The following is a 21,512-nucleotide window of genomic DNA, read 5'->3' as shown; positions in this document are numbered from 1 at the left end:
AAAAAAAAAAAAAAAAAAAAAAAAAAAAAAAAAAGGCTACAGAACCCCCGACCACATTTTAAAAATAAGAAGAAAAATAAATCACCATCTTTTTCCCCCTTCCCTGCTTCATCACCACCTCTTCCATCTACAAACTGTCATTTTTGTCATTTAAAGATCTGAAAGATTGTACAGCACTGTGTTGAAAATCTCATAAAGAAATTTGTTACAGACCATACTTGCCATATATAAGGGCTGATTTGTAAGAGCCTGAGGACTGCCTTTAACTGAATTTGAGTTTGACTTCGTCCTTCCTAGCATATTCTGTGTCCTTCAGAGCCTGATGCCCACTTCCCTGAAGGTCTTTGTGTGTCCTGTCTGTTCCCACTTGCTTTCCCAGTAGCCATGTCTTGCCTAGAGGGACACCCGTTTTTCTAACTTCATTCCCCCTGTCTTAGAAGGGGCTGTGTGTTATATTAGAGTGGAGAAAAACTTCTCCTTGATCCTTCACATAAGTCTATTGGACATTTAGAAAATTATAACAAAAAAAAGGAATTAAGACTTTAAGTATTTAATAACCATCACAAAATGTCAGACCACTTAGATCCAGGCTGAACTGTGCTTGTCACACCCTTCCATAGCTGCTCCTCGCAGCGCAGCGGGCAGACGCCTCTCACTGCAGAGGGATTTGTAAGCTAGAATTAAAGAACCTTCTTAGCTGGAAGTCAGTGACCTTTGTTAGTACCAGAAAACGACATCAGTGGTTCTAAGCTGCTGCCTGCCTTCAGTTCTTTTTTTTTATTCGCAGTAATATTTGGTAAATTGTGATCCTAGTGAAATATTTCACACCATTTGTTTTTCCTAAAGCAACTTTTGTTTTTCATTTAAAAAAAAAAGCATGGTTTGACTGGATAAACACATAATTTATCATGATTACAAATTTACATGTTAATTTGTTTTTTAAACCAGGTGTCCTGGGAATTCTTAAAGTAGCTACAGGTTATCTGTTAGTAAACTGAGCGTTCCTGCAATAACCACTTAGCACAGCCCGTTTCACCTGCTGGAATTCTGGGCAGTGACCGTTTACACCCTGAGGAATGAACGTACTGTTTCTTCCCTCTGTCCTCGTGCGATCACAGTCTTACTGTAATTGCCATCCACACCAGCATTTCAGGTATAGTCCTTACAACGCTGGAGACATGTTAAACATGTTCATACCCAGGGCTTTCTTTTGAAAGTTGCATTCCATTTTCTCAACCCACCTCACCACGTATGCCAGACTAGAAGGCAGTCCTGTATTTATAAAACGAGTTGAGATTGTCATGTCATTCCATAGCTCTTTATAATACTTGATTTTTATACATTCACATGTTTTAAATGCTCAGTTTGTAGAAGATACTAGGAGAATTTCATTCCATTTACTGGATGGTTGCTGCTCTGGCTTTTTAAAACTTGGAATTAACTTTTATTTAGAGCAAAGAAAAATCTTTTAAGAGGCTAAATTCATGCTGCTATTATTGCTGTGAAATTGTATAAAGATTAGGATTCATGCCAGTTTTTTTTTAAATCTAAAATATCATGTGATTGCATTTTAAGGGTTTATATTTAGAAAAAAATAAAGTTTTAAGAGCAACACATTTATCTATATGTGGAAATATGCTGTAAGGTTTTCTTTCGTTCCCCCAGAATCGATCAGAGAGATTCAATGAAGATCATGGTAGAAATCCTAAAATTATGGAAAAGGTCTGCAGAAATTCAGACCTCTAGATGAAAAGTGCAGACCCACCTGGTATATAGTCACAGTGTTAGGGAACCTGATAGGATACTTCCATTTAGCACACACACACATCAAGAGCTCTGTGCAGGTATTGGCTCTCTGGTGAATATGCAGCACTAATGTTTTTTCAGCCACAGCCATCTTTTTGTCAGTAGGCAATCCATTGTCCCCCTGAGATAATACAAGCCCTGTAAGCTCTCACCAACAGCAGGGAGACTAGGAAGCGGAGCTGGTGTGACCTGGGGATACAGATGGCTTTAGGAACTGAGAGCCTAGAAGGATGTGGCTGAAGGTGTCCAATTTTAACGTTTGTCACACATTATTTACTCCTGAAACGAAGGTCTATTTTATAAATACTAAGGTTAATTCTTGAAGGGGGTTACTTTATTAAAGTGCTATGGGTTTAGAAATGTCAGGTTAATATTTTGAATACAGAATAACGACTCAAATTCCTGGTGTAAGTGTGAAACACAAACTTTAGGTAAAATCTACAGTTGCTGCACTTGGTGTAGGTACAGCCTTAACTCTGGGTTCAGTTATTTGAAGGACTTTGCCAGTATCCTTCCCTTTCTCATATTGTGGGTAGATGGCAGGTCACTGTGACCCGGTTACCTCAGTATAATTCACCTTGTGTGTGACTGCAGACTGAGTAACTGTGTTGACACGGAGCATATTACGATGAGAATATGGACCTGCCGTATGCATTAAACCCAGAATTTAATTCTGTTGGTATTTTCACAGCCATGTCTCCAGATTTTATACTTTTTGGCAAAATTCTGATACCACAGCTTTGTTTGATTGAAATAAATATTCCCTGGATGTCTGGCCAGAGACTTTGCTAACAGCCCCGGAGATGCCATCTTCTTTCAGTAAATTTCATCTGAGCCTTATTGCTTCCTGTAGTCAGTTTCCTTCCAAACACGCAAGTCCCTGGGGATGGTCTCAGGATAGGGCCTGCACATTTTTATAATGGCAAAGCCTTTTATAAAAGGGTCACGTTGAAATATTCTAGGACTAATCCTGTAAAGAAGAGGGACCATTAATGTGAGTGGGGATAGAAGAATAGGCTATCACCACATCTGAAGCAGCAGTAGACACATACGGTGTAAATTGGAAATTTGCCCTTTAGTTTAAAAAAGGAGCCTGCAAAGTCCATATATCTGTTCCCAGCCCTGTCAGTCACCCATTCAATATGTTGGCAAAGTATCGTCTGAGCAGTGTGTGTAAGAAGTAATGATGAAAGCAAAAGGATGTCAGAAAGTTGATCCCAAATGGTTAGAGGCATGTGATTTTTAGTACTGTGTGTGACGGAAATGTCAGGAATGGTATATTTTACCTGTGTGCGAGCTAACGTCCGTGTGCACAGAGGGTCTTTTTTCCTTTTTCGATTAGTGCTGTTAGTGTTCAAAGAATAAAAACGGTTGTTTTACAGTTTAGATTCCAAGGTAGCAAAATCTGATTTTTCAACCATCACCTGCATGAGACAAGCATCCTAGGAAGTCTTAGATCATACTTCTGAGTTCTTTAATTTATATAGTGTTTTTTATGTTTTAATATTTTTGTGAACTGGTATAAATTGTTAGTGCATATAAGCTTGTGTATTTTTGTAAATAGTTTGTGATTTATTTCTTGCCCCATATGTAAATATTTAGAGTCTCATTTCTTCAAAAGTTATTTGAAGCTGAGTTGTGGGTTTGGGGTTTTATTTGTTTGTTTCTTTGTTTGTTTTGGATGGGGGTGGGGGGAGCGAAGGGATTTTGTACTCTGATAACCCAGATGGAGATACCTTGTGGTTTAAAGCAAATGTCCCACTGAAAGCAATTCAGATATCAACAAAATTATTTCAGGCTAAAACAGACTTCCTTGTGTATGTGTTTCCTTTTTAACCTAATATGAATTATAACAAAATAGATGGGGTAATTGGGGGTGTTCAGACCAAAAGATTAGCATTTGTATGACACAGACTATTATACCAAAAGGAATATTATTTTATTTGAGGGAAGCGATTTAATGTCTCCTGTTTTTATCTGTCACAGTATGTTGCCTGGCCGAATTTTCACCAGGTAAGATGGTACCTTCAGAACTGCAGAAACCTCGTCCTGCACTGGAGGGCATGGGCAGACTTGCTGCACGTAGGGCTGCCCTCAGGCATCTGTGCACTGGGCTGCCGCCTGGCTCCCAAGCTTGCGGTTTCCAGGAGGCTGAATTGGCTTCTTAGGGTTCCCCCGAAGGGGGCTCTGAATAACAACCATATTTCTAAAGATTCCCACGCAGCATCTTGGACATCCTGTGTACTTTGCAGAGTGAAATGACCAGAAAAGAATCAACTCCTACATGCAGTCACCTGTGGCCAGGTGGTTTGTGGATAAAGATAAAGCATTCAGATGTGACAGCTGCTGCCAGTAACCCGCCTGCCTGATGGGGGTCCAGACGACTTCCTGTGCCAACGTTCTTCTCAAAAGAAATACTTCATATCAACCAGGACTTTGTGAAGGAAAAAAAACAAAACACTTCAATATTAAGCTATTGGAATCCTAGTTTTCCTACTAGGAATGATAAATTACAAATTATTCTTCGTCCTAAAATATTAGGGCCTGTCCCTTTTTGCCAGTAAAAGGGAAGTTGCCCATTAGTACAGATGACCCTGGCGTGCCAGCCATCTTTTATATATCTGTGTACCACACTCCAGACCGGAAGCAAGATATAACATCTGCTTTCAATAAACACTCCCAGCCTGAACATGTGTTCCCACGGAAACTGCTCAGATGGGATTAAAGACATGTATGACATCGCCACTGGGTCTTCTACTTAATTTTCTGAAATTCTCAATACCAAGTATTTCATTACCAAATTTCCTTCATACTGATGAAAATACAGTACCTACCTCTTAAAAATGTATATTTATTTGTCACTGAGGAGTCAGTGAAGAATACATTGGTGGTGTTTGGGATTTTAGTCATTCATGGTCCTGTGGGAAAAGGCACACTTTAAAGTGATACTGACTCCCTGTTACATTAAAACTTGGGGCACCTGCATCCACCTGAAATAAGACATTTTAGTTGCTATGTTTCTCACATAATTGAGAGTGTACCTCTTAAAAAGAAAATTGTGAGGTTTAATTTTTATTTTAAATATTTTAATTAAAGTATTTCCAGAATATATTTCAAACCACAAACTTTGCTGTCAGTATACCTAACGATTCACCATTTACATCTATGGATCACTATACCACAAGATAGTGATACTGTTGGGACACACTGAGATAAAAAGTGTTCGCTTCTATACCAAATGCTCTACCACCACTGTCCTATTATGTTCTTGCAGTTGTTTTTTTTTTTTAATTTCCTATATCCTCCTTTTCTTTCTGCTGTCACTGCCTGCTGCTGTCTACGTGGTACCTGTAAAACTTCCTCTTCCTCTAAATAACCATTCAAAATAAATAAGCTTGTCAAACTGGTGAGCAAAACAAATTCTGAACTGGGGCCCTGAAAGATTGGGACTTTGTGTCATCTGTTTTTCATTACTTGGAGCCTCTGATTCTTTTCTCCTAACAAGGTGCTTGGATAGCCGAGTTTCAGAAGGTGAGATGATTATATAAGATGCTTAGAAGGGAGAATAAAACAAAAACTCTTAAGAGTTCTCCCTGCATTTGACATTTCGTGAGCAAGCTACGTGATTAGACAGACTGGCATTTTCCATGTGAATAACTCCCCATAGAGGAGTGCTGGCCCACGGAAGACATCCAGCTCCACCATGAACTCCAGTGGGAAGAGAGAAAGGAGTGCCAGGCACATACAGCTTCAGCTGTCATCAAGTTATTCAATTAGTGCCCTTTTTCTTTAAATCCCCTAAAAGCATTTTGCAAAACACCCTGAGAATTCTCAGCCACTTGTTCATGTTTCAAACTGGGCAAGAAGTTCTCAAACTTCAGAATCCATATACTGCACCGGGATAGCCAACTAAACGTAAGATTCCTTGAGCAACCGCCGGACAGTCTGATTCAGTAGGTCTGGGACTGGACTCAGGAATCTACAATTTTAGCAACCACTGTGTGATTCTGGTACAGGTGGTTGAGAAATAACTAGACAGCAGCTGTAATAGGCTTCTCGCAGAGGGTATACCGGTTCCAGTTTATAGAGCTTTGCCACTTTTTTGCATTTGCACCTTGGCTCCCCGTCGCTTTACTGATGGCTAGAACAGAAGTTTATCATTAATTTCTCTGTCCCCGGTGATTACATACTAAGCCCAGGTTCAACTATTTATAGCAATGACACATAGAAATTAGGTGTAATTGGGCTGACAAGCAATATAGAAAACAATTTAACATTTTCTAAAGCTGGTAAGATGCTCATGACCGTCCTTAACTCCCATTATATACTTACATAGTCAAGTCTTGGGTGTGAGCCATTCAGGCTGGTCAGGAAGTGTAGTTCACGCACATTGCTATTCAGACAGCCAACTCAAATACTATATTCAGGGGAAACAAATAACTCTTAGAACCAAGTGATCTGCCTTCGCACCAAAACTTTTACAAGAACCACCAGCACATAATTAGCTTATTGGACTTTTTAGTTTCATGTATGTCATCAGTTGTGGGCAATGGTATAGAAATGTTTTTAACAGCCAGTGGTGACACTGCTTACTATCTACAGTGCTAGTCAGTGCTGTAAGCCTTGTACATCTGTTAACTCATTTGTTCCTCATCGGTTTATAGATGAAGCCAAGGCACACAGAGGTTCAACTCTTCACCCACTGTCGTACAGCTGGTAAAGAGTGAAGGAGCTGAGATCCAGACCCAGGCTCTCCTGACACGAGTTTATGCTCTAATAAAAGCAGCCTTTAAGGTTGGGTAATTGAATCCCAACTGCTACTAGTTCTAAAATCCTTAACTGAACTACTAAGTCCTTCTAAAACTGTTTCTAAAACTCATACTAAGCCGTGGCTTCCTCATCTCTAAAATGGGAAGAATAATAATATTACCTACCCCTTGGGGTTGCTCTGAGGACTGAATTAGACAATACATGTGCCTAAAGGGCTCGACAAAAGAGCAAGTACCCAATAAAAGTTATCCAGGCTTTGTATTGTGAGATGGTGCAAGACCACACAGCAGTTAAGGGGAAGTTATGTTATGCTTCTACAATTGTATCATTAAGAATTTAATCAGTTGGGTCAACTTTTCTGAAAAACTGGAAGGTTTCACATAGTTGACATATATCTCGCAGGAAGAGAATTTTGACCAGTAGAGATGCAAGATGTAATCTAGTGGTTAAAAGGAAACTTCAGAGTGAGACTTGGAGTGGGACTGGCAGTGGAGAAAGCCCTTGCTTTCTGAAGATCCTTGGCAGTTGTTTTGCGGACACCTTTATGTAGACCGCCCTGGTTACGACCACTGACGACGCTACATCCGTCCTGTGCTAGAGCAGGGTTCTCTCCGTCCCATTCCATTGACTCATAACTGCAGCTCAGGGAAGTGGTCTTATGACCCCAGGGAGTGGTGCCTTCTCTACTAACGGAGCAGCTGTCAGCAGGCCTCGCTTCATTGTGTGGCCCCAGCGGCTCGCGGGCTGGTTAAAGCACACGGTGGCAGGAACAGGAGCCGCGCTCTGACTTGCCGCAGAAAAATCACAGGGGGAGACAGACAGCTTGCTTTACGCAAGAGTGGCTAAAGCGAGATGACTTTGTCTCTCCATTTTTGAAAAGGAAAACTTAGGGTCAGTTATAAGGGTCTTTCCATGATTCTTAAACACACGACCATTTTTCTTGATTCAGGATCCGTGGAAGGAAATGCTTATTCAGAGGAGAGAGTGTAGTGACTGAAGCGATGGTAACTGTCGCGCTAACAATTTATTGGTCGATACCATATACCAGGCTCTTCTAGGTGTTTACACGCATTAATACTCTCGGCCTTCCAACAGTTATGTGAAGTAGCTTTTTTACTTGTATACCACTTGACAGATAAAGAGACTGAGGCCCAGAAAGTTTCAGTGATGTGCCCGAGCTCATTCCTCTGAGGTTTGGGGGATTCAGGGCCCAGCTCTCTGACTCGGAGGCTGCACTTTTATCACTTCTATGCTGCCCGCCCAAAGGGGGTTTTCAGAGGTCACGAACACCCTAACCCTGGACCGGCCGAGACACCGGGCTGTGAACTTGCAGGGAACTCACCCCCGCCTCGGGCTCGGCTAGGCTCACGCTGTGGTGACGTCACCCACACCTCAGTACCTTCACACAAAAACGGTGTACTTTCTGCTCTAGCCAAGTCTGCTGCAGGTCGGGTGACTCTCGCGGGAACAGTCTTCTATGCGGCGGCCGGCTGCCCCCCTTGAGCCGCCTCGTCTGAGACGCGTGTTCCTGGGGCGGCGGCTGGAGGGTCCTGGACGAGGAGTTGGAAGGCGGCCCCGAGGGGAGGCAGGGGCTCCCGCGCACGGCTGGACCAGAGCTGGTCTCCAGGCCCCGCCCGCGCCCAGCCCCCGCGAGGCTGCCGCGCGCCTGGAAGGAGGCCATCCCAGAGCAGCGGGCAGCTCGGCGCTCTGCACACCGCTCGGCTCTCAGCCCACCTGCGACGGTGGCAAGAAGCTGGCCCTGTACCCACAAGGTTCCGGTCACTGGTCGGAGAAAAGCCTCTGGAGGTAAGGAGCCGGTGTACCTCGCTCAGTCCCGACAAACGGAGGAAGGCTTGCTGTGCGGAGGTGCTCTGTGAAGGCTGTTAGGGTCAAACAGCGTTCTGCCCACCCCTCACCCGCTCCGTCACTGCGGCCTCACGCAGCTCCTGTTCCTCCGTAGACGGGCCGCGTCCCCTCGTCTCACCTTCGCACGCACGTCCCTCCCCTGCACGCTCAGGTCCCAGTATTCACCTGTCTTGCTCCCTCACTTTAAATCTTTGCCCAAGTGTCACCTCCTTAGAAAAGACTCCCCTTGACCCCCCCATCTCAAATAGCATCTCTTACTGCTGTCAGTCCACTTCCTCCGCTTTCCTATGCTATAGATGTACATCCGTGTCTCCTCTAGAACGTGCACTCCGAGAGGACAAGGACTTTGTTCACTATGATATTCTCGCACCGTAAGCAGTGCTGTAGCAGAATATGTGCCTCGACGCCTATTGAACGAAGGACCGATGGGTGCCTGTCCTCCACGGTAATGCAGTGCAACATGTGAGCTCAGAACCCTTAGTCTGGACAGTGGAATATAACCGGTTAGCTCTCCTCAGCGGCAAGAACGGACCCAACCTCGTTTGCTTTGCTTTCATGTGTTACAAGCACGTTTGGACTAGTAGTGTTGCTTGATGGCCCCCAAAGGAAAGCAAGTTAGCTTAAGTTATTTCAACTTCAACTGCCAGAGTCACTAGATGCTACCAGCATTCGTCAGAAAATCTCTTTTAAAGGAGGTCAGATTTGAAAATCGCTTGCAAGGTAGTGAAGGGGAGTTACTTGGAAGAGAGGAATGGAGATGTTCTAAGTGTGCAGGAAAGACTTCCCTCCCACTTTCACATCCACCCTACAAAGCATTTTAGAGTGTGGGCCTGAGAAGATGGAACGAACCCTTTTCCTCAAAGCCACGGCAACTTTGGAAAAGAAGGAAAAATCAAGGTTTGAATCATTTTCAACAAACATACAGGGTAACCTATGTACCAAGGGATGAGAGCCTCCAGAAACATAAATAGGTGAGCCCCTGAGTGACCCACTTCTCTAAGTTACAGGAGCTTAAAGGGGATAGAAAGTATAGGAAACCATCTCACTGATGTTACTTGGACCCTACAGGTTAAAGTCGCTGGCCCCCCGGAACTCTCTGAAAGGAGCTGCCCTGGCTCTGGATTTCACTGTTGCCTGGCCCCTGCTGATGTAGGAGCCACCCTTCTTCTTGGTGCTCCTCTCAATGCCACTTAGCAAGTGTTTTATACTGATTAATGGGAGGAAATGGTTCTCTTCCTACCAGAGTTTATGATGATAAGGGTGCCAAAGGCTATCTTAACTCTTAAATAAACCCAGAACACGTAGGAATAGCTTCTAGTCAAAAGCAGCCAATGTTGGACTTGAAAAAATTTTTGCTACCCTAATATGAGTATTCCAGGATAGTGTATGAATGTTGTCAAACCCAAATTCGTGTGCCTGCTGCACAGTGAGGCCAAACTAACCGAAACATCAGTTTGGAGCAGAGAAAGGTTTTTTGCAGGACCAGGCAAGGAGAAAGGGTGGCTCGTGCTCAGAAAGCACAAGTTTTCAGGGAAGAGTTTTTATGAGCAAAATTTGTGGGGAGCTCTGCAGGGTGTATGACCTCCCTCTGATTGGTTGGTGGGGAGGTCACAGGGTGGTGATCCAGGAATCTCAATCATCAGCCTTCTGGTTGCAACCAGTCCGCTCGGTCTGAAGTTACCATCCTCCACCTGGGTGGAGGCCTTCATTACTGTAGAAGAACTCAGAGATTGTTATATATTGTTCTGTATATCCCTTGAGGAGGAACCAGGACTCTGCCCCATCTCTGCACTGTTGTTTCTTCACTGCCTTTCCTTTGTTTCTGCATCCCCTCACTCTAATTAGTAACTGTTTGAATCAGCCCTTTGGAACTCAAGGAAGGTCTAGGAGGCTGAAAACCTTTTTCCTACAAACAAGAAACAGGGGATGCAGGAAGGCTTTTGTGCTCGGGAAGGCCCCACAGGTCCTGCTAATACCATCACTTTCCTACTTTAAGGTAATTTCCTTGGTTTTCTGGTGTGATTACACCTCACAGAGATGGGCACCTTTTGTCCCCTGTCTTAGAGAATGGGATGCTTGTCCAAAGACCTCCTTATCGTCCAGGGAGGTTCCTGATCATCTGCGCTGGCTTCTCCTCAGTTCTTCAGCAACGAGTTCCTCTCACCTGTCACCACATCCCAGTGAAAGAGGGGAGGCTTGGGAGGGAGGAGGTGAGCATGAGAGTCACAGCCCACGTACACACAGGGTTCTCTGGAGAGAAGGATGTAGGCTTGTTCTGATTGGCCTTAAATGGCAGAGGCAATCAGAAGTGAGAGCCATGAGCAAGGATGCTGTAAGAGGGATGGAAATGTTGCATGGGCAAGTAGAACAGGCCTTCGAAGACCCTCCGAGCCCTGAGGGTGTGCGGTGTTCCTGAAATCTTGATGATTGGTGGCCGATGCCACCTGGAGGTCCTTCGGGAGCCACCTGCTCTGCCACCCGGTGATGCCCTGTTCTCTGCACCTGCAGAACCCTTCTCCCTCTCCCGCTGCGGGCCGCTGCCCCTCCAAAGAGCTCCAAGAGCACTTGACCTTAAATGCCAGCTCTTCAGCCTGGTCGATATGATCCGGCTCCCTGACGCCTCTCTCCCTCCCCACTTCCCATCACAGTCAGAACCTGCCTTTTTCTCATTCCTACATCCCAGGTCCGCCAGGAATGCCCTTCTCACGGGAGGCCACTTCTCTTCACGGCGTTCTCACTCAATCAGAGAGCCTTCCTTGATGACCCAGTTCAAGGCCACTTGATCATCTCCCCCTCTTAATTCTCTAAATAGCACGTATTATTCAGAAATGGTTTGTATTTATTGTCTACTAATTGTCGGCATCTCTTAACTAGTTTGTAAGCCCTACCTACGAGCGGGGGACACACGGTGCATATGCAAACAGGTTTGCTGAATGAACGAATGAATAAATAAATCATTTTAAGAAAGAAAGGGGTCTTGGAGAGAAGAACTTTAGGAAACTTATTTTGCCCATGCTCAGCCCTGCGCGGAAGGGCTGCCTTTGTAACCAGGGGCGTCTCCGGATGCCAAAACCTGATCTTCCTGCTGCCTGGAGAGCGGGGTTTTGAAGAAGCCGCCAGATGGCGCTAGTGACACGCTCGTTCCTCGCAAGCGTCCCGTGTGTGGACCAGGGCGGCTGGGGGCCCCCAGATGCTCCATAGGCTGCTTTCTCCCTCCTCTCTTCTCATCCACTACCACAGGTCCAGGCACTTCAAGGGCACGGACCCGGCCGCAGAGGTTCGGAGCTGATGTGAGGAGCCAGTACTGAAAGCAGGAGGGTAAGATTGGAGCTGTGACGCACAGCACTGGGATAAAAACGCCATCCGCCCAAGAACGCTAGTGAGGGGTTGCTTTCATTAGGAGACTCCGTGATTTCTAAGGATGATTTCATGGTTTTCAATTCTCGAATACTGTTTATTGCTATTTTTAGGAAATGGCATAAACATTTAGAGACTAAGTCCAGACAGGGCTTCTGAGCCCCAGCAGAGTTTCCAAACTCTGATGTGGATGAAAAAATTCTTATCGGAGTATAGTTGATTTACAATGTTGTGTCAGTTTCAGGTATACAGCAAAGTGAATCAGCTATATGTATATAATACATATATCCACAGAACTTGTATTTTTAAAAGGAACTCCTCAGAAGAATCCGTGTCATCCGTGATTTAGATGCCATCGTTCCCAGAGCAGAGCCGTCGCCTCCCCCAGGCTCTGTTCTGGAACCAGGCGGCTCTGCCCACCACTCCCCTGCTTGGCCAGGGCTCACCTGGCACCAGTGCAGTGTCACAAGTTATGTTTCACGGTCGTCACTGTAAATGGGAGTCTCCCCAGCCCACAAAGACCACGTGGTCCCAAAGTTTGGAAAATAATGGATTAAATAGGTTTGTTTGGTTTTTTGACTGCAGAATTTCTTGGAGATCCACATGGCACGTGTACATGAAAACCTCTCAGAAGGAGTATTTGGTGTTGGATTGTAGAGCGTTTGTTCACAGAATATTTCTTCTGAACACTTTTTAGGAAACATGTCTGGTTGAATATGGTCTGGATTGGGTGTCAGGAATTTTGGGTTTTGGCCGCAGCTGCTTTATTAATAATAATGTGACCACCTTATTTATCCCCACCTGATTTCACACCAAATTCGAGGGAACAGGCCATGGGACTTTGCTAAGTTACTCCATCTCTTGAAGCCACCATTGCCTTGTCTGTAAAATGGGGAGAGTGATCACAGTCAGGACAACCTCAGAAGCAGTGAGGGACTAATGAAGCCCCTCATTATCTGAGAAAGTGCTCTGGTACCAAATAAGTAAGAGGCGGTTGTGCGTCCAGCAGAACGTGAGCCTTAGTCCAATAGCTCCAAAGAGTGGAATGTTTTCGGGCTGGCATATAAATTTATAACCATTATCATAATCAGCTGTCATCTGTAACAACTTTTCTGCACAGTAAGTCCCCTACATACGAACAAGTTCTGTTCCGAGAGCGCATTCGTAAGTCCAATTTGTTTGTAAGTCCAACAAAGTTAGCCTAGGTACCCAACTGACACAATAGGCTATATAGTACTGTACGGTAATAGGTTTATAATACTTTTCACACAAATAACACATAAAAGACAAACACAAAAACATAAAGAAAACGTTTTTAATCCTACAGTCCAGTACCTTGAAAAGTGCAGTAGTATACAGTCCAACAGCTGGCATCCAGGGTCTGGCACCGAGTGAACAGGCAAGAGGAGTTACTGACTGCAGGAGGGAGAGGAGGTGGGAGACGGTAGAGCTGAAGGATCGTCAGCAATAGGAGACAGAGGGCAAGCTGTGATTCCACTCACGCCTGACAGTGATGGCACACGTTCTGGTTCCTTGCTGGATTCAATTCTATCTACCCTCTTGAAAAAATGATCCAGTGATGTCTGGGGAAAAAGTAGTTCTTTTTTCTCATCATAGATGACACGGTAGCACTGGACTGCATTCTGAACGGCTGCTGCAACCTTCATGTACCGTTCGGGTCCTGTGCCTCAAGAACTAACAGTGCCTCCTCAAATAAAGAAAAACCCCTTGCCATTTCCCATATCGTGACTCTCTTCGGTTCTTTAGTTACTTCTTCCTCTTGTCTCTCTTCGTCCTTCCTCTGGGCCTCCAATTCCTGGTGCTTCTTAACAGTACCAGCTGTATCACCGCTGCTGTTTACGCTTGCTTCAGGACACCCCGGGCTTGAAATAAAGATACTGTACTCTATACAGTACTGTATAGTAAAGTACACAAAAGTACAACCACTTTCAGAGGATGCGCACACGTGACAATGTAGGCCAGATACTTGAACTAACGTAAGTGATTAGACACACGAACGCACGTTTGCATCTTTGGAAGTTCGCAGTTTGAAGGTTTGTGTGTAGGGGACTTACTGTAACGAAAATCATTCACGTAATTAGTCTTGAAAGTCAAACAGGATCACAAACCGTATAATAAAACATCAGCTCCCACTCACTTTCCAATTTCTACTGCCCAGAGCAAACTTCTTCAATTCTTGTAGGTGTGTCTCTGGTATTTTTTTTTTATTAAAAAAATTTTTTTTGCTGCACCACGAGGTATGTGGGATCTTAGTTCGCCAACCAGGGATTGAACCCACACCCCCTGCAACGGAAGCTCAAAGTCTTAACCACTGGACTGCCAGGGAAGTCCCAGTCTTCTGGTATTGACCACCTAATTTTTAAAGAACAAAGTCTTAATTTTCATCTAGTCAGATATATCAATTTTTTCATTTAGGATCAGTGAATGTTATGTCCTATTAAAAAGTCATTCCCTACCATGAGGTCACAAATTGAGAAATTTTATTGTTTTACCTTTTATCCTGTGACTCAAATCTAGCTAGAACTGATTTTTCCATATAATGTGAGATGGGGTCAGCTTAGTATTTATTTTTTCTATATGGATATAATTGTCTAACACCAATTATTGAAAAATATTTCCTTTACCCAAAGCTCACCAATGCCATATTTTTATAAATCAAATGTTTGTATATTCATTTAGATTCACTCATATCATTTCCATTGCTCATACCTTACTGTATCTTTCAGCTTCTATGTGGGATCATTTCTTTCTGCCTGAATAACATTTACTATCTCCTTTAGTGTGGGTCTGATGTTAATTACTTCTTAGTTTTGGTTTATTTGAAAATGTTTCTATTTCACCTTCATTCTTGAAGGACATTTTCATGGATATAGGCTGACTATTATTTTCTTTCCATTGTCTGCTGATTTCCATTATTTTTATGAAGAAGTCAGCTCTAAGTCTAATTGTTACTCCTTTGAAGGTATTGTTTTTTCACCCCTCAGTCTGCATTTAAGATCTTCTCAAAAAAAAAAGAAAAGGATCTTCTCTTTATCTTTTTTTTTTTAGTATTTTTACAATAGTGTGCTTAGATATGGAGATGATGATGATGATGATGTGTGTGTGTGTGTATTTATACAAATACATGTAATATATTTTTTAATGTAATTTGCTTAGGGGTATAGAACTTTTAAAATCTATGGCTTAATATTCTTCAGCATTTTTGCAAAGTTCTCAGCCATTATATCTCTAAATATCATTTCTGCCTTGTTTTCGCTCTCCTCTCCTGGGATTCCACGTATGTGAGACTGTTTCGCTATATTTTCTCTGTCTCCTACTCTCCTGTTTTCCATTGTTTTGTCTCTCCATGCTTTATGCTGGATATTTTCTTTTCACCAGTTCATAATTCAGATTTTTAGCTTTTCAGAGTAATCTATTTTTTAATACATCACCGAGTTTTAAAAATCGACATTAAAATTTTCTAAGTTCTGGAATGTCCTTTTCTCCTTTAATAGTTCTACTTCTCTGCCAAAATTCTCAATATTGTCTTTTGTCATCTTGAACACATATGCATAGATATTTTAAAGTCTATGTCTGATAAGTGCTATTTCTGTGGTCCCTGTAAGTCTCTTTCTATCGTCTACTTTTTCTCTTAGCTTGTTTTCTTTTCTTCTTGGCACTAGTTATTTCTTATTGTGTGCTGAACATTCTCTTCGAGAAATTGTTTGCTAAAATAATTGGAGGACTAGAATAATATCACCTTCCTCCAGAAAGAATTTGTGCTTGCTTCTGCTATACATCTACAGATGCCAACACTTGGAGCTACCTAATCCAGTACCAGACATGGAGAGAGCCTGAAGCTGAATTGCAGTCTCCTTGAGAACAATCTAGTTCTGTTCAGTTTGCTCCTAGGGTGCAGACTTTCTCAACCCAAAAGGAACTGGGTTCATCAGGCCACTCCCCTATATATTGGCTCATCCTTATGTTGGTGAGCTCCACACTCCAACTCAGGTGCATTAAGCCCTGCAATGTGCCACATGCAATATGCAATGTGCCCTTCAGCCAACTCCTCTAGAACTAACCCATACTCCGAAAGGGGAAGTGGTCCCAACTACTGGGCTTACCTCTCTGGGCTTCTGCTCTCTCTCCTAGATCTTCTCCCAATAATTCATCATGATCTTGTTAGCTTACTATCAAGAGCTAACAGTGCCTTTGAGAGCAGTTTTAAAAGATTTTTATCTACTTCTTATATTTGTCCTCAGTCAGAGGTTTGTTCTGAATTACTGAATCTCCATTTACCGAAAGCAGAGGTCCTCTTGGGGCTTTCAGCACAGGGCCTCTGGCCACCAGCATTTATTCTTTAACATTTCGTATCAAACATTTCCAGTAGGCAGGGGTTGTATTTGAGAATATACTTGATGGAAAGAGAGAGAGAGAGGAGCATTCAGTATGGTGGTTCAAGAGTTTGGGGTAACTCTGAACCACAATCAACCTTCAGCTACCGCCCTTTGGTTCAGAGATTGGCTCAAGTAAGAAATTTCATTCTTTTCTTTAAAAAAAAAAAAAGTTCTTAATACCATGGATACCATAGGGTCCTTTCAAAATGAATCATGTCTATATGGATACATTTCTCTTGAAGTTGTAAAAATGTATTCAAAATATCTTCTAAAAGAGAAATAAATACCAAGCCCTGAAACACATTTTAGATTTACCAACTCAGGCTATTTGGAAAATAACTGAAAAATATTTGTGTGACTAAAAGAAGCTCTTCCAAGCTCCCCTTCATTGCCTGACTTATTCATTAAAGATGCATCAGTGGATTTTCACTGCTTTCCTGTGCTAGGCTCTGAATATTAGGAATATGTACTACTTTGCCTCAGAGAATTTATAATCTAGCTAAAACCAGAGAGGTGAAAACCATCTAACGTAATAAATATGCATAGGGTCATGTAATGAAATGTACATATATTATAGAGCCTAACAGCAAGAGAGAACATTTATGAGTTATTCTGCCTCACTGATTATTTATCATAAACTCTCATGGCAGTTCCTAGTTACTGACTACCTTGGGCTTCCTCTGAGAAAATCAAAAGTAACTGGGTAATCTAAGCAGCTTCTATGTATTAATAGTCACTAGGACCTATGAACTAAAAGTGGAATAAAATGATAGACAAAGGAACAGGCACAGGAGATAGACTGCCTGGGTGTGAATTTTTATGTGGATGTCTTAGTTGGGTGACCCTGTTTAGGTCTCCCCAGCCCTCTGCTTACTTTTCTATAAAATAAGGATGAGTGTACCTAGTTTATAACATGCTTGTGCAGAACGAATGAGTTGAGATCAAGAAGGCACTGAAAAAAAAAGAAAAAAAAAGAAGAAAAAAAAAAAGAAAGAATACACTGAAAACCAATTCTGGGGCACGGTAACTCTCTCAGGGTAAGTTCTTATTTTTCTGTAATCATGGTTAAACATTTACTTGGGGGCATTGAGGTGTAAATAGGAAAGTACTTTGTGAATTATTAGCAACAGCATACACATAAAGAAGGAAAGGGGAAAATCCATTTTGCTCCCAGCCAAGAGACGTTTGTTTAAACCAATAGCCTTCCTGCCTCCACTCACATGTGAGGTGTAGGAAAGCAGTTTCCACTTTGTCCTTCCAAAATATGTCTTTGATTTTTCTTACACTCATGCCTGAAAGAACTGGCTGGTGGCATTTCTTACTGAAGGCAATTTTACTGAAAGCATTTTTACTTTGTGTGCAGCCTTAATGAAGAGGGTTCACTTATGTCCGCATCACCTGAACTCTCACTGGTGATATGGCTGTTCTCCCACCCAACTCAATTCTCTCCTCCTGCCCCACCTGCAACATTTAACTCTGGTGCTTGCATTCATCTCATTAAATTTCTTAAATAGCCTGGGATAAATATTTAATTAGAGTTGTATTTATTAATCACTACCTACACAAACATGCCGTCTTGTTAAAATTTAAATTGATCTAAAATGGACATTAAACTCTTATTTTTAACTTCATCCCACTGGCTTCATGGACTGTCATGTCTATGTTCTTTTAATTAGGGTGACATTTTTGCCTTGATAATTTATACGGATAATTTAGCAGTGGTTACATTCTTGTTTATTAAAACACTTTGTGGGCTTCCCTGGTGGCGCAGTGGTTGAGAGTCCGCCTGCCGACGCAGGGGATATGGGTTCGTGCCCCGGTCTGGGAGGATCCCACATGCCTCGGAGCAGCTGGGCTCGTGAGCCGTGGCCGCTGCGCCTGCGCGTCCGGAGCCTGTGCTCCGCGGCGGGAGAGGCTGCGGCAGGGAGAGGCCCGCAGACCGCAAAACAAAAAAAAAAAAAAAAAAAAAAAACACTTTGTATTCAAATTAAAAAATAATAAAATGGACATTAAAAAAGTTACTTCCCCTAATTCTAAGCCCCATTCATCAGGCAACTTTTCTTCTGCCTCACCATTGGATGTTGACAGTCCTAAACTTTTTTTTTTTAATTTTTAAAAATATTTTAAAATTTTATTTATTTATTTTTCGCTGTGTCAGGTCTTAGTTGTGACATGCCAGATCTTCGTTGTGGGTTCTTTTGTTGTAGCACACAGGCATAGTTGCCCCGCAGCATGTGGGATCTTAGTTCCCCAACCAGGGATAGAGCCCGTGTCCCCTCATTGGAAGGCAGATTCTTTACCACTGGACCACCAGGGAAGCCCCAGTCCTAAACATTTTGTCCTCAGGCTTTTTCTTTGCTCTCGCATTCTTCCTGAGAAATCACATCGCCGCCAAGGATTTCCTTCCCCACCTCTCTGTATCTTCTGTTCAGAATTTCCTCCTGAGTCCGAACTTCCGTCCAACCTCCCCCTGGACTGCTCCCCTCGAGGTAACCCCAGGCTCCTCAAACTCAGCATATCGAAAGCAACTAAGAATTTTCCTCCACAAATTACATTTCCTTCGAAACCCCCTAATTATCCTTTATTGGCTCAATCACTGAAGTGGGAAACTCCAGAGCTGACCTCCTCAGGTCAGCTGACCACCGGTGCTCAGTTCAGACCTTCATCATTCCTCACCTGGAGAATTAAGATAATCACTTGTCTGGCCTCCAGTTTTTAAAATACGTCCCACAAAGTGCAACCAAAGTGATCACTCTGATTACGTCATCCCTTGGCTTAGGTTCTTGAATGAACCTCTCGATCAAGGGTGCCATTGTTTTCAAAGTAAAGTGTGCTTGGGAATTACCCAGGCATCTTGTGACTACATGGGGTCCCAGATCTACCACAAAGATTCAGAGTCAGTAGACCTGGGAACAGGGCTCAAGAATGACACTGTTAGCAAACACGGCAGGCTGCTCTGTACGGGTGGTCCCTGGGTCGCATTCTGAGAGGCAGTACGCTGCAGGACAGTCCCGACCCCTCGGAATGGCACAAGCGCGTGTTACTTTCTGCCATGTACTCACCTAACCTCATCCGTGTCTATTCTCCCATTCACGTCCTAAAACCCAGCATTCAAGGTCAAGCCCAGGATGGCATTAGGGCTGAGTTAGAGGCCTGCTGCTCACTCATTCTCACTTTGCAGATCTAACAAGAGGGGCGCTACGTCCAAGCTGTAATAGGCAAAAGTGAGAAAAGTACCATATTACCAATAGCTCAGACTACGCTAATACCTTGCATTCATGGTTCTCTTATAAAAATGGAAATGCTGAACACTCCTGAGCAGCGGATGAAGGGAAGGAAGCCAGACCCCTCACCCATCAACAGCGTCCAAGTCTAGAAAGTCGCCCTCAATTCACGCGCCCGACTGGTGAGCTTGGCCGGCCTGTGCCCGGCAGCGATCTGAGAGCGGGGACGGTCGCCAAAGTCTGTCCGAGGGGACAGCCTTAGAAAGGTGTGCTTCTTGCCTGGGAGCACAAAGTTTAATAAGAGATGTACCACACATGGCTACAATCGTTAAGCCACAGTAACGGCTCCCTAGTGGAACGTAGCTAAGTAGAACTTCTCTTGCCTCGCTTTGGAAGGGTGTCAGGGGACGTCGGGAAGCCTGGGTGGAGCGCAGAGGTTCTCTCCCTGACACCTGTGGCTCCCAGGTTGCTGGAGAAGCGATGGAAGCGGAGCCCCTCGTGGACAGAGGCCCACACTCCTTGCTATCACAGACTCTTCAGGATACTAGAGAGAAAACATATTTAGGCAAAAACCATTCTCTGCAACATTATAACTTTTGATTCAGGAATGAGACAGGGAAATGCAAATTACATCTCTCAGAGAATGTAAATGAATTTTTAAGAAGCAAATGAGAGTGTTTCTCAGGGTAAGATGTCTCATCCGGTTTAATTAAGAGCCCCAGGATTTCTATCCAGTGAGCATTCATCCCATCAGCTTTCCTTTCTCTGTAATAGAAACACAGTCAGTGAGAAATCCCCTCAAGACGGGGAATAGAGAGCTCCCAAATATAAGCATCTTTCCAAGAATTTGGAGGTAGAAAAAGGAGTTGTACGTCTGAAGGTCGGAAACATGTATGGGGGATAAAAATTAATATTCCGCCTGTGATAATACCTTTAGTGGGTAGTGCTTCATTCAGAATCAGATGTGTCTCCCTTCCAGATAGGAGCCAGCATTTCACGGGGTAACGATAAAGTATATTCAAGCTGGTCCAAACGTAGGATCCACACGACGGCCAGCTCCATTCCCAGAGAAAGCTGCCCTTTCACCTGCTATCCTCCCATCCGTCCCTCGTTTTACCTGGGGTCTGAGTTGCATCTCTTGGTCGGGCCTGGTAATTAGGATGAGATGAGGTCACGGTGAAGCCAGGGATGGGTGGCAGCTTCTGAGGACGGCCCGCGTGGGCAGGAACCATTCTGTAGGGTGAACACAGAGCGGTCAATTTCCCGAGGCTGAGTGGACACTCCCTGCCTGGCCTTCATGCGCCTTCATGGACCTTGAGAGAGGCCTGTTGTAAGCTGAGGAAGAGACATGGAGCAGTGCGAAAATCAGCTTTCTGGAGAGATCCCCGATTTCCCCGGCACACGTGAGAACCACCTGCACATGGAAACCCGGCCCTGCCGCGGGCTGACTTCCCAGCTCCTGGCTGGGCAGCGACCTTGTCCCTGCTCACCCGGCCGTTGCCTATTGACCTCTGTCCCTGCACCCCAGGTCAACTGGGGAACAGTGTGCAGGAGACCACTTTCATAGGACCTCCAAATTCTAGGAAGGAGAGGAGGGGTGCCGAGGAGGCAGTGAAGAAGGTTGGACGCCTTATATCATTTCTCTACCTCTATGTCTGTACTTTTGCCACCATTACTGTGCTCTTACTTTGTGCCATCTTATCAAATCCTCACAACCATTATGTGAGGAAGATATAATCATTACCATTTGCAGGTAAGGCCTAAGGAGTTAAATTCCTTCATACCAGTGGTTCTCAAACCTTTGCTAACATCAGATTCACCTGAAGGGCTCGTGGCAGCACAGAACGCAGGGTTTCTGATTCAGCAGATCGGAAATGGGGCCCGAGAATGTGCGTTTCCAACCAGTTCCCAGGTGGTACTGCTGCTGCAGGTCCGGAGCCTGCATGGTGAGACGCAGAGGTGCCCACAGTATGTGGGGACACAGACAGTGTCCGGCCACCTGATCTGTGAGAAGTGCCGTGGCAGCGGGGCCGTGGCAGGGGAGAGATGCAGGGCTCCTGTTCATGCAACTTCTGGGCAGGGGCGCAGGTCT

The sequence above is a fragment of the Neophocaena asiaeorientalis genome, unplaced genomic scaffold, assembly GCF_003031525.2.
Source record: "Neophocaena asiaeorientalis asiaeorientalis breed wild unplaced genomic scaffold, Neophocaena_asiaeorientalis_V1.1 scaffold308, whole genome shotgun sequence".
Lineage (NCBI taxonomy): Eukaryota > Metazoa > Chordata > Mammalia > Artiodactyla > Phocoenidae > Neophocaena > Neophocaena asiaeorientalis.
The sequence above is the reverse complement of the archived record's forward strand: the minus strand, read 5'-3'. Positions refer to the sequence as shown.